The sequence below is a fragment of the Rattus norvegicus genome, chromosome 14, assembly GCF_036323735.1.
Source record: "Rattus norvegicus strain BN/NHsdMcwi chromosome 14, GRCr8, whole genome shotgun sequence".
NCBI lineage: Eukaryota > Metazoa > Chordata > Mammalia > Rodentia > Muridae > Rattus > Rattus norvegicus.
The window spans coordinates 21724544-21738577 of record NC_086032.1 but is presented as its reverse complement, the minus strand read 5'-3'; the positions used below and the strand labels follow the sequence as shown (position 1 = coordinate 21738577).

The following is a 14034-nucleotide window of genomic DNA, read 5'->3' as shown; positions in this document are numbered from 1 at the left end:
AAGACCCACCCCAAACTACCACCACACTATAGTGAGTCAGTGCTCTGACTCAGGAACTATCCGTTCTTTCAGCACAGAGACTCTTCCCGGAGAAACTAGCAAGCACCAGACAAATCACTTAACTGTAAGTTGTGTCTCTTAGGATAAACAACCTTATGAGAGCCTAAGTCATTTGAAATGTCCTTAATTTAAAGAGTCTCATGGGGATAGGTGAGCATTGTTATAGGAATGAAATTGCAGGTGAAAAGTAGGGTTTAGAGAAACACCTTTTGCTTTTATGACTCTTTGTATAGAAAATGGAACAAACTAATTAAGCAGCTGAGAGATCTTTTAACGAATGAAGGTGTATCAAGTTTTTGAGTGACATGCTAAGTTCTTATAAAAACAGCTCCGGGATCCATTTGTGTATTTGTAATACAACTGCCTTGATTCTTGTGACTATTTTCGGTGTCTTGAAGAACACATTTCCCTATCTTCGCATTAGGTTAGTATCTTACATACTTCCTGAAGTTTCATATTGTTTCCAGAAATAGTGATACACCCTTATACACTGGTGGGAAAGACCAACAAATATAGAATAGTGAATCTATACTTGAATAAGAGATTTAACAATGCTAGAAAGAGAGGATAGTTGAGTAGAAAGTGGAAAATGTGATGGGTAGGATGGCTAGCTTTAGAGTACTCAGACAAACCTAGAAGATGAAGCTTTGAGCAAAGACCAGAATAATGATATAATTGCTGTAGCTTGTTGCACTATTACTTACATGTGACATTTTCATTAAAAAAAATTAATGGCTGAGGTAATAATCTAAATAATAATGTATTTGTCATACAAGCATTAGAACCTGAGGTTGGGTCTCCAGAACATGCATAAAATCCAGACACAGCAGCATGCTCATGACCTCAATATTAATAAGGTGGAAACAGGTGGGGGTCCCTGTAATCTGTGGCCTGCCGATCTAGCTGAAATGGCAAGCTCTGGGTTCGGTGACAATTGCATCTCAAAATACGTTATTCTATACCACTCATAGCACAGTCTCTCTTTATCCACATAATACCATGATATAACAGAGAAGACATGGCCTCCACTCCAACGCCAGACTGAGTGACAACTGACTGTTTGACATAAATCTTCTGACCTTGAGGACAAGGTCATAAGTACATATATGTGAGCCATCAGGACTGTGTTTGGGAGACTGTTGCATTAATTGACAAGTGCTTGTCACGGTGCCAAGAATATTGTTTTTGGATTTGGTGTTTGTTTGTTTGTTTGTTTTATGCTTTTCAGGGTAGGGTTTCTCTGTGTATTGTTAGCTGTCCTGGAACTGGTTCGGTAGATCAGGCTGGCCTCCAACTTGTAGAGACAGACCTGCCTGCCTCTGCTTCTCTAGTGCCGAGATTAAAGATGTATACCACTGATCACCCAGCTTGTTTTGTCTGAACAATTACAGCTTGATTTCACTTCGGCCACTTCTTCATCTGTCTTGAAAGGCAAGTGTTTTCCTGCCATCTTAATCTTATTCAGGATTCATGATGCTCCCCAAATTTCCACATATCTTACCTAGTGAGTATTCTTGCCTCATGGCCCGACCTAGTTACATTCCTTTCTCCAAGACTTTCTCGCAAAGCCTTATCTTCTTCATAATTATATAGACTTATCGATGCTAGTTTTGTGTTTGATTATCTACCACTATATCAATTTCTATTTGTAATCGTCCTTTGGGTAATCTTATCGCTTAAATGTAAGCTGATGGGCTGGAGAGATGGCTCAGGGGTTAAGAGCACTGTCTGCTCTTCCAGAGGTCCTGAGTTCAATTCCCAGCAACTATGGGGTGGCTCACAACCATCTGTAATGGGATCCGGTGCCCTCTTTCTGGCCTGCAGACATGCACACAGTCAGAATGCTGTAGACATAATGAATCTTTAAAAAAATTCTTTTAAATATAAGCTGATAGAACTTGAGAGCAAGATCTATGTCATACATTTCTGTTGTTCAGAAGCTGATCATAAAACATAGTGTTCAGTGGATGTTAGCAAATAAATTATAATTTATATTATATTTATAACATTATATTTATAATTATGTTTCAGATATGTGCTTAAAATGTGTGGGTGCTTCCTACAATTGAACAAAATATATTAAATGTGCAATTTTTATTTATGTCTTTCTTAAAGTCCTCTATCATCATCATGAGAGGTAACTTTGTATCCAAATCTTCCTTTTCCAGAGTGTTTGGATATCCAGTATTTGCGTTAGTGGGCGAACTAGGCTCTGATGATGCCAAGTAGTCTTGGTTTCTGTTGCTTAGGTTCCTGTGCTTGCCTCCTGCCATCAGGTTGTCTCTGGTGTTAGCTTGCCTTGCTCTCTGACAGCGGCTTGACCCTCCTGTAAGTCTGTGTGTCAGCACTCCTGTAGACCTGTTGCCTCTCTTTCTCTGTACCATCTGGGCACAGAGAGCTGTGGGACCAGTTCAGCTCCAGGTGCAGGCAGCAACCTGAAAGGTCCTGTCCCAGACTGCTCTTGGGTTTGTGTGTCCTGAGGCCTGCAGATGAGTTGCTCCTAAATGCAATTTCAAGTGTATATTATACACACAAACAGATATATGGTTCTGACAAATTTTTCACAGAGAAAAACAGAGGTGGTCAATTATCACAAAATTGAATTTACTCGCATTATAACTAACATTTACAGAAACAAAAATAAAATCATGTGTCAGTACTAAAACTAAAATATTTACTACTTAAAGATTCTTAAAAAAAAAAAAGCTGGAGAGTTGGTTTAGTGGTTAACAGGACTAACTATTCTTCCACAGGACCTGGGTTCTGTGGCTAGCATTCACACGGTGGCTCACAAAATCTGCAACTCTAGTTCCAAGTTCAGCCAACATCATCTTCTGGCCTCTGCAGGCCCTGCATACTCGTGTTGCACAGGCATACATGCAGAAAACATACAAGTGAAAATAAACAAATCTTTAAAAGGAATATAAGTTTTTGGAGAGCCTGGTACTTGGGAGGTAGAGGCAAGATCATCATGAGTTCAAAGTCACCCTCGACTACATGATGAGTTTGAGACTAGCCAAGGCTACATGAGACCCAGTCTTTAAAAAAAAAACGAAAAAAGAAAAAGAAAAGAAAAGCAAACATTTTAATCGGGTGAAGATTCGGTAAGAATGTAGAGAAATGCATCCTCACATCTGGATAACTGAACTTAGAAATGAGACAGTACCTTCTCAGGACAGATCACCGATCTAAAATTTAAAATAATCTGTCCATAACCAAGTGATTACCTATCTTAGCCCATATATTCAAGTAGAAATACAAGAAGAAATTTGTTACAAAAACCTTAGTAGGGACAAATGGAAACAAGTTATTCAACAAAGAATGGCCAACTTAATCATTTTATATCAATACCAACTCCCAGTACATGGAACATTATTACTCAATGGGAATGGAAATGAAGTTATAGTTGGTCTTATGGTCTAATACAGCCATTCTCTGTTCTAACGTCCCCCTCTGGTACAACAGAAACTGAGGGTCTAAAACCTACATCTCCCATAGTTCCTTTCAGTTAGAATTCTACATACAAATTCTGTTTCTTTTTTATTAGATGAAGCCACCAAGAGGCCTTCTAATGCAGAGATGAGACTTCTATGGTTCTCCAGCAACAGACAATTAGCTTGTGATGGGGAATTAGCTCACTCCCCATCTTCCTGGAGCTAAGAAACAGTTTGTGGATACAAGGAAGTAAATGCTGATGGTATAGTTCCCGGATCTTACCTGTTCAGTTCCGAAAAATAGCTTCCCACAGCACTCACTTCTCTACTGCTCTGTGAGTCATCACTGTGGCTCAGTCCAGAGCCTTTCAAAAGTTTTGTAGTTTAGAAAATGTCTTCAAAGTCCTTTCTGCTGAACATGCCTTTCCCTATTTAAAGTATCTATCTCTCTGTCTGTCTGTCTGTCTGTCTATCTATCTATCTATCTAGCTAGCTAGCTAGCTAGCTAGCTAGCTCTGTGTCTCTCCCTGTCTGTCTCTTTCTCTGTCTTTCTATCCCTGAATCTCTCTTCTGTGTGTGTGTGTGTGTGTGTGTGTGTGTGTGTGTGTGTGTGTGTGTAAACTGAGTAAATATATTGTGCTTTATGTATATACTTAAAATATTACACATGGACCCTTTTCGCCAAGATGGCGCCTAAAGCAAAGAAGGAAGCTCCTGCCCCTCCCAAAGCCGAAGCCAAAGAGAAGGCCTTGAAAGCTAAGAAGGCAGTGCTGAAAGGTGTCCACAGTCACAAAAAGAAGAAGATCCGAACGTCACCCACTTTCCGGCGGCCCAAGACCCTGCGGCTCCGGAGGCAGCCAAAATATCCTCGAAAGAGTGCACCCAGGAGAAACAAGCTTGACCACTATGCTATCATCAAATTCCCACTGACCACCGAGTCGGCTATGAAGAAAATAGAGGACAACAACACGCTTGTGTTCATTGTGGATGTTAAGGCCAACAAGCACCAGATCAAACAGGCCGTGAAAAAACTCTATGACATAGATGTGGCCAAAGTCAATACTCTGATACGGCCTGACGGAGAGAAGAAGGCATATGTTCGCTTGGCTCCTGATTATGATGCTCTAGATGTTGCCAACAAGATTGGGATCATCTAAAGTGAGTCCAGATGGTTAATTCTAAATATATACTTTGTTTTCCACCATAAAAAAAAAGTATTACACATGGGTAATTAAATAAAATAATATATAATATATCATGGTACAATTAAAGTTTTTTTAAAAGAAAGAATACTGTCTTTTACAAATGGGTTCTAATATTTATAAAAGTTTAAAAACAAACTATGTGAAAAGATCCTATGGGGTTCACTGTTAAAAACAAAATTCTGTGCAGAGTTGGAAAGGACAATTAAAGAAAAACAATAGTCTAAGTTTAATGGGTTCACTTTCTTCACAATGATAAAGTATTCAGATTTCCTTATGGGATGAATATTTCTAAATTAAATAAACCTGCTGCACTTTTAAAAAATAAATGGGTGCCACACCCGCGGATCCCGGCCCGCAGCAGCTCTCTGCTCCCAGACCCGGTGAGAGAGAGACCCAACCGCCTGGTCAGGTGGGCACTCCTGAGGCTGCAGAGCAGAAGAGACCACCAACACTGCTCACCCCTGCCCACATCCCTGGCCCAAGAGGAAACTGTATAAGGCCTCTGGGCTCCCGTGGGGGAGGGCCCAGGAGCAGCAGGACCCCTGCCTGAGACACCGCCGGAACCTGAAAGAAACAGACCCGATAAACAGTTCTCTGCACCCAAATCCCGTGGGAGGGAGAGCTAAACCTTCAGAGAGGCAGACAAGCCTGGGAAACCAGAAGAGACTGCTCCCTGCACACACATCTCGGACGCCAGAGGAAAAAGCCAAAGACCATCTGGAACCCTGGTGCACTGAAGCTCCCGGAAGGGGCGGCACAGGTCTTCCTGGTTGCTGCCACTGCAGAGAGCCCCTGGGCAGCACCCCACGAGCGAACCTGAGCCTCGGGACCACAGGTAAGACCAAATTTTCTGCTGCAAGAAAGCTGCCTGGTGAGCTTGGGACACGGAAGCAGAAATTCTCTAGGACCGGGCACGTTCTGTGTTTACCGGAAGTCCCACACCCGCGGATCCTGGCCCGCAGCAGCTCTCTGCTCCCAGACCCGGTGAGAGAGAGACCCAACCGCCTGGTCAGGTGGGCACTCCTGAGGCTGCAGAGCGGAGGAGACCAGTAACACTGCTCACCCCTGCCCACATCCCTGGCCCAAGAGGAAACTGTATAGGGCCTCTGGGCTCCCGTGGGGGAGGGCCCAGGAGCGGCAGGACACCTGCCTGAGACACCACCGGAACCTGAAAGAAACAGACCGGATAAACAGTTCTCTGCACCCAAATCCTGTGGGAGAGAGAGCTAAACCTTGAGAGAGGCAGACAAGCCTGGGAAACCAGAAGAGACTGCTCCCTGCACACACATCTCGGACGCCAGAGGAAAAAGCCAAAGACCATCTGGAACCCTGGTGCACTGAAGCTCCCGGAAGGGGCGGCACAGGTCTTCCTGGTTGCTGCCGCTGCAGAGAGCCCCTGGGCAGCACCCCACGAGCGAACTTGAGCCTCAGGACCACAGGTAAGACCAAATTTTCTGCTGCAAGAAAGCTGCCCGGTGAACTCAAGACACAGGCCCACAGGAACAGCTGAAGACCTGTAGAGAGGAAAAACTACACGCCCGAAAGCAGAACACTCTGTCCCCATAACTGACTGAAAGAGAGGAAACAGGTCTACAGCACTCCTGGCACACAGGCTTATAGGACAGTCTAGCCACTGTCAGAAATAGCAGAACAAAGTAACACTAGAGATAATCTGATGGCGAGAGGCAAGAGCAGGAATCCAAGCAACAGAAACCAAGACTACATGCCATCATCGGAGCCCAATTCCCCCACCAAAACAAACATGGAATTTCCAAACACACCAGAAAAGCAAGATCTAGTTTCAAAATCATATTTGATCATGATGCTGGAGGAATTCAAGAAAGACATGAACACACTTAGGGAAACACAGGAAAACATTAATAAACAAGTAGAAGCCTACAGAGAGGAATTGCAAAAATCCCTGAAAGAATTCCAGGAAAACACAATCAAACAGTTGAAGGAATTAAAAATGGAAATAGAAGCAATCAAGAAAGAACACATGGAAACAACCCTGGATATAGAAAACCAAAAGAAGAGACAAGGAGCTGTAGATACAAGCTTCACCAACAGAATACAAGAGATGGAAGAGAGAATCTCAGGAGCAGAAGATTCCATAGAAATCATTGACTCAACTGTCAAAGATAATGTAAAGCGGAAAAAGCTACTGGTCCAAAACATACAGGAAATCCAGGACTCAATGAGAAGATCAAACCTAAGGATAATAGGTATAGAAGAGAGTGAAGACTCCCAGCTCAAAGGACCAGTAAATATCTTCAACAAAATCATAGAAGAAAACTTCCCTAACCTAAAAAAAGAGATACCCATAGACATACAAGAAGCCTACAGAACTCCAAATAGATTGGACCAGAAAAGAAACACCTCCCGTCACATAATTGTCAAAACACCAAACGCACAAAATAAAGAAAGAATATTAAAAGCAGTAAGGGGAAAAGGTCAAGTAACATATAAAGGGAGACCTATCAGAATCACACCAGACTTCTCGCCAGAAACTATGAAGGCCAGAAGATCCTGGACTGATGTCATACAGACCCTAAGAGAACACAAATGCCAGCCCAGGTTACTGTATCCAGCAAAACTCTCAATTAACATTGATGGAGAAACCAAGATATTCCATGACAAAACCAAATTTACACAATATCTTTCTACAAATCCAGCACTACAAAGGATAATAAAGGGTAAAGCCCAACATAATGAGGCAGGCTATACCCTAGAAGAAGCAAGAAACTAATCGTCTTGGCAACAAAACAAAGAGAATGAAAGCACACAAACATAACCTCACATCCAAATATGAATATAAAGGGAAACAATAATCACTATTCCTTAATATCTCTCAATATCAATGGCCTCAACTCCCCAATAAAAAGACATAGATTAACAAACTGGATACGCAACGAGGACCCTGCATTCTGCTGCCTACAGGAAACAAACCTCAGAGACAAAGACAGACACTACCTCAGAGTGAAAGGCTGGAAAACAACTTTCCAAGCAAATGGTCAGAAGAAGCAAGCTGGAGTAGCCATTCTAATATCAAATAAAATCAATTTCCAATTAAAAGTCATCAAAAAAGATAAGGAAGGACACTTCATATTCATCAAAGGAAAAATCCACCAAGATGAACTCTCAATCCTAAATATCTATGCCCCAAATACAAGGGCACCTACATATGTAAAAGAAACCTTACTAAAGCTCAAAACACACATTGCACCTCACACAATAATAGTGGGAGATTTCAACACCCCACTCTCATCAATGGACAGATCATGGAAACAGAAATTAAACAGTGATGTCGACAGACTAAGAGAAGTCATGAGCCAAATGGACTTAACGGATATTTATAGAACATTCTATCCTAAAGCAAAAGGATATACCTTCTTCTCAGCTCCTCATGGAACTTTCTCCAAAATTGACCATATACTTGGTCAAAAAACGGGCCTCAACAGGTACAGAAAGATAGAAATAATCCCATGCGTGCTATCAGACCACCACGGCCTAAAACTGGTCTTCAATAACAATAAGGGAAGAATGCCCACATATACGTGGAAATTGAACAATGCTCTACTCAATGATAACCTGGTCAAGGAAGAAATAAAGAAAGAAATTAAAAACTTTTTAGAATTTAATGAAAATGAAGATACAACATACTCAAACTTATGGGACACAATGAAAGCTGTGCTAAGAGGAAAACTCATAGCGCTGAGTGCCTGCAGAAAGAAACAGGAAAGAGCATATGTCAGCAGCTTGACAGCACACCTAAAAGCTCTAGAACAAAAAGAAGCAAATACACCCAGGAGGAGCAGAAGGCAGGAAATAATCAAACTCAGAGCTGAAATCAACCAAGTAGAAACAAAAAGGACCATAGAAAGAATCAACAGAACCAAAAGTTGGTTCTTTGAGAAAATCAACAAGATAGATAAACCCTTAGCCAGACTAACGAGAGGACACAGAGAGTGCGTCCAAATTAACAAAATCAGAAATGAAAAGAAAGACATAACTACAGATTCAGAGGAAATTCAAAAAATCATCAGATCTTACTATAAAAACCTATATTCAACAAAATTTGAAAATCTTCAGGAAATGGACAATTTCCTAGACAGATACCAGGTATCGAAGTTAAATCAGGAACAGATAAACCAGTTAAACAACCCCATAACTCCTAAGGAAATAGAAGCAGTCATTAAAGGTCTCCCAACCAAAAAGAGTCCAGGTCCAGACGGGTTTAGTGCAGAATTCTATCAAACCTTCATAGAAGACCTCATACCAATATTATCCAAACTATTCCACAAAATTGAAACAGATGGAGCCCTACCGAATTCCTTCTACGAAGCCACAATTACTCCTATACCTAAACCACACAAAGACACAACAAAGAAAGAGAACTTCAGACCAATTTCCCTTATGAATATCGACGCAAAAATACTCAATAAAATTCTGGCAAACCGAATTCAAGAGCACATCAAAAAAATCATCCACCATGATCAAGTAGGCTTCATCCCAGGCATGCAGGGATGGTTTAATATACGGAAAACCATCAACGTGATCCATTATATAAACAAACTGAAAGAACAGAACCACATGATCATTTCATTAGATGCTGAGAAAGCATTTGACAAAATTCAACACCCCTTCATGATAAAAGTCCTGGAAAAAATAGGAATTCAAGGCCCATACCTGAACATAGTAAAAGCCATATACAGCAAACCAGTTGCTAACATTAAACTAAATGGAGAGAAACTTGAAGCAATCCCACTAAAATCAGGGACTAGACAAGGCTGCCCACTCTCTCCCTACTTATTCAATATAGTTCTTGAAGTTCTAGCCAGAGCAATCAGACAACAAAAGGAGATCAAGGGGATACAGATCGGAAAAGAAGAGGTCAAAATATCACTATTTGCAGATGACATGATAGTATATTTAAGTGATCCCAAAAGTTCCACCAGAGAACTACTAAAGCTGATAAACAACTTCAGCCAAGTGGCTGGGTATAAAATTAACTCAAATAAATCAGTTGCCTTCCTCTATACAAAAGAGAAACAAGCCGAGAAAGAAATTAGGGAAACGACACCCTTCATAATAGACCCAAATAATATAAAGTACCTCGGTGTGACTTTAACCAAGCAAGTAAAAGATCTGTACAATAAGAACTTCAAGACACTGAGGAAAGAAATTGAAGAAGACCTCAGAAGATGGAAAGATCTCCCATGCTCATGGATTGGCAGGATTAATATAGTAAAAATGGCCATTTTACCAAAAGCAATCTACAGATTCAATGCAATCCCCATCAAAATACCAATCCAATTCTTCAAAGAGTTAGACAGAACAATTTGCAAATTCATCTGGAATAACAAAAAACCCAGGATAGCTAAAGCTATCCTCAACAATAAAAGGACTTCAGGGGGAATCACTATCCCTGAACTCAAGCAGTATTACAGAGCAATAGTGATAAAAACTGCATGGTATTGGTACAGAGACAGACAGATAGACCAATGGAATAGAATTGAAGACCCAGAAATGAACCCACACACCTATGGTCACTTGATTTTTGACAAAGGAGCCAAAACCATCCAATGGAAAAAAGATAGCATTTTCAGCAAATGGTGCTGGTTCAACTGGAGGGCAACATGTAGAAGAATGCAGATTGATCCATGCTTATCACCCTGTACAAAGCTTAAGTCCAAGTGGATCAAGGACCTCCACATCAAACCAGACACACTCAAACTAATAGAAGAAAAACTAGGGAAGCATCTGGAACACATGGGCACTGGAAAAAATTTCCTGAACAAAACACCAATGGCTTATGCTCTAAGATCAAGAATCGACAAATGGGATCTCATAAAACTGCAAAGCTTCTGTAAGGCAAAGGACACTGTGGTTAGGACAAAACGGCAACCAACAGATTGGGAAAAGATCTTTACCAATCCTACAACAGATAGAGGCCTTATATCCAAAATATACAAAGAACTCAAGAAGTTAGACCGCAGGGAAACAAATAACCCTATTAAAAAATGGGGTTCAGAGCTAAACAAAGAATTCACAGCTGAGGAATGCCGAATGGCTGAGAAATACCTAAAGAAATGTTCAACATCTTTCGTCATAAGGGAAATGCAAATCAAAACAATCCTGAGATTTCACCTCACACCAGTGAGAATGGCTAAGATCAAAAACTCAGGTGACAGCAGATGCTGGTGAGGATGTGGAGAAAGAGGAACACTCCTCCATTGTTGGTGGGATTGCAGACTGGTAAAACCATTCTGGAAATCAGTCTGGAGGTTCCTCAGAAAATTGGCCATTGAACTGCCTGAGGATCCAGCTATACCTCTCTTGGGCATATACCCAAAAGATGCCCCAACATATAAAAAAGACACGTGCTCCACTATGTTCATTGCAGCCTTATTTATAATAGCCAGAAGCTGGAAAGAACCCAGATGCCCTTTAACAGAGGAATGGATACAGAAAATGTGGTACATCTACACAATGGAATATTACTCAGCTATCAAAAACAACGAGTTTATGAAATTCGTAGGCAAATGGTTGGAACTGGAAAATATCATCCTGAGTGAGCTAAACCAATCACAGAAAGACATACATGGTATGCACTCATTGATAAGTGGCTATTAGCCCAAATGCTTGAATTACCCTAGATCCCTAGAACAAATGAAACTCAAGACGGATGATCAAAATGTGAATGCTTCACTCCTTCTTTAAATGAGGAAAAAGAATACCCTTGGCAGGGAACGGAGAGGCAAAGATTAAAACAGAGACTGAAGGAACACCCGTTCAGAACCTGCCCCACATGTGGCCCATACATATACAGCCACCCAATTAGACAAGATGGATGAAGCAAAGAAGTGCAGACCGACAGGAGCCGGATGTAGATCGCTCCTGAGAGACACAGCCAGAATACAGCAAATACAGAGGCGAATGCCAGCAGCAAACCACTGAACTGAGAATAGGTCCCCCGTTGAAGGAATCAGAGAAAGAACTGGAAGAGCTTGAAGGGGCTCGAGACCCCATATGTACAACAATGTCAAGCAACCAGAGCTTCCAGGGACTAAGCCACTACCTAAAGACTATACATGAACTGACTCTGGACTCTGACCCCATAGGTAGCAATGAATATCCTAGTAAGAGCACCAGTGGAAGGGGAAGCCCTGGGTCCTGCTAAGACTGAACCCCCAGTGAACTAGACTGGTGGGGGGAGGGCGGCAATGGGGGGAGGGTTGGGAGGGGAACACCCATAAGGAAGGAGAGGGGGGAGGGGGATGTTTGCCCGGAAACCGGGAAAGGGAATAACACTCGAAATGTATATAAGAAATACTCAAGTTAATAAAAAAAAATTAAAAAAAAATAAATAAATGGGTATCATCATAAATCCAAGTAGAGAAAAACAATATTGTGGATAAAATATAAATTTTTGCAAAGTCAATGTCAAAATAATATTAACTAAAAAATTTAGTGTTTGTCTGTTTTTCAGATTTTCAAGAGTGAGATGGCCACTTGGTGACTATAGTGGCTATTCCTGGTTGTCAACTTGACTATATCTGGAGTGAACTACAATCCAGAATTGGAGGGCTCACCTGTGATCCAGATCTTGGGGCTGGAGGACACAAGTTTCTGACCTGGATCTTGGCATGGAGATCTTGAGGCATAGTGGCCATGAAAAGCTTAGGCCCAGGCAAGGGAGTACAAACCTTTAATCACAGGAGACTGAGGCAAGGAGTTCAAGGTCAGCCTGAGACAAAGCAAGTCCCAGATCCAGGTGTGGTGGTACACACCTTTAATCTGGGCCACACCGTCTGCTGACGGCCTGCATAAGGACACTGGGAAAATGAAGACTCACTCTTCTTCATCTGCTTTCACTTACTTGCCAGTGCATCTGTTATTACCTCCTTTTTCCGGATTCCAGCTTATACAGAAGAGCAGCTGAAACAACTAGCCTTGTGGGACTGAGCAACTGCTAGATTCTTGGACTTTCCATTCACAGCTGACCATTGTTTGTTTAGTTAAACTACACAGACTATAAATCAGCACAATAAACTTCCTCAAGATAGAGAGACATTCCATAAGTTCAGTGACTCTAGAGAGCCCTAATACAGTGACTCTAAGCACAAAATCAATGGGAACACAGTGAATAACAGGTTTCATAAGTGTACAAGCAAACTTCTAAAATTCTGTGCAAGTTTTTCAATACAAAAATGTCAGAAGTGGGTATCTCAGACAAAGTCCGCACTATTTCATGCTTCAGAAATTTTAATATTCCCTTAGGAACCAGATTATATACAAGCACACACCACAGGAGACAAAAATAGAAGCCAGATCATGATAATGCACTGCAGTTTTATTCAAACACAAAACTTACCTCCCCCTGAGTCAACTGCACATCCCCTAACACAGAAATTAAAAACATCCCTGTAAGTACTGTAGTCTGGGATAATACTCCTCTATGTGGACAGATTACTTTTTATGTCTATGGGAAATAAAGCTCTGGGCAATCTCGACTAACTGCCTGCAGATGTCAATATGCCTCCTACTGTAAGTCATATTTGAACTGCGTTTCAATCGTGAGGTGGAAAGAGGGAATCAAACTTTGTGGATTTATAATTCATTCTAAAGGGCTTAGGTTTTCTTCTTTAATGCTGTTGAGATGGAAAGTAGAAGAGGCAGGGCTGGATTCTAAATAAGAGGAAAATACTGGACAGAATTCTGAACAATACTTCCCTAATGCTTTAGGAATAAGGGAAATGGCCAATAATTTAGGCGTCATGCCATATTTTCTTCAAAAGGAATCCAGATGGTGGCACACACCCAGTACTCAGGAGTCACAGGCAGGTGAATCACAGAGTTCAAGACCAGCCTGGTCTACAAAGTGACTTCCAGAGCAGACAGGGCTGTTACAGGGGGAAAAAATCCTGTCTTAATTAATTAATTCATAAATTAATTAAGGGAGGGTAATAAGAGAACAACCTGTCATTAATTTCTCTATTAAGTTCTCCACTATTAAAATCGTGGGTTGCGTAATGTGGCAGGTGAATCAGTAAACATGAGCCTAGGATTTGAATATCTGTTACACTGTTGGATGTAGCTATTTTAAAATATGATTCTTAAATTAGAGTAAATTTTGTTTGGTCAACTGAAAGTGCTGTGGCAAATTAAAAGTTATAAAGCATTTGAAGCAAAACCCACAAGAAAGTATAATGAAATTCTGTTCACAATTAAGCACAATGACTATGCAGAACGGTAACATATTATTAAAATGTGAGCTTCTCTTGCTAATACCTTAGTGACTATAAACTACAAACATAAAATGTCTTGACATG

At 41.1% G+C, this 14034-nt stretch overlaps 1 long non-coding RNA gene and 1 pseudogene across 1 annotated transcript; both read left to right on the top strand.

Moving 5' to 3' along the window:
• The first annotated feature begins 32 nt into the window (after positions 1-32).
• Positions 33-13219, top strand: LOC134481834 (uncharacterized). Its single transcript, XR_010057684.1, has 2 exons — positions 33-124; positions 12192-13219. It is a non-coding gene; the product is annotated as an uncharacterized LOC134481834 (long non-coding RNA).
• On the top strand, positions 4166-4705 carry Rpl23a-ps20 (ribosomal protein L23a, pseudogene 20; annotated as a pseudogene).
• Positions 13220-14034: the final 815 nt, after the last annotated feature.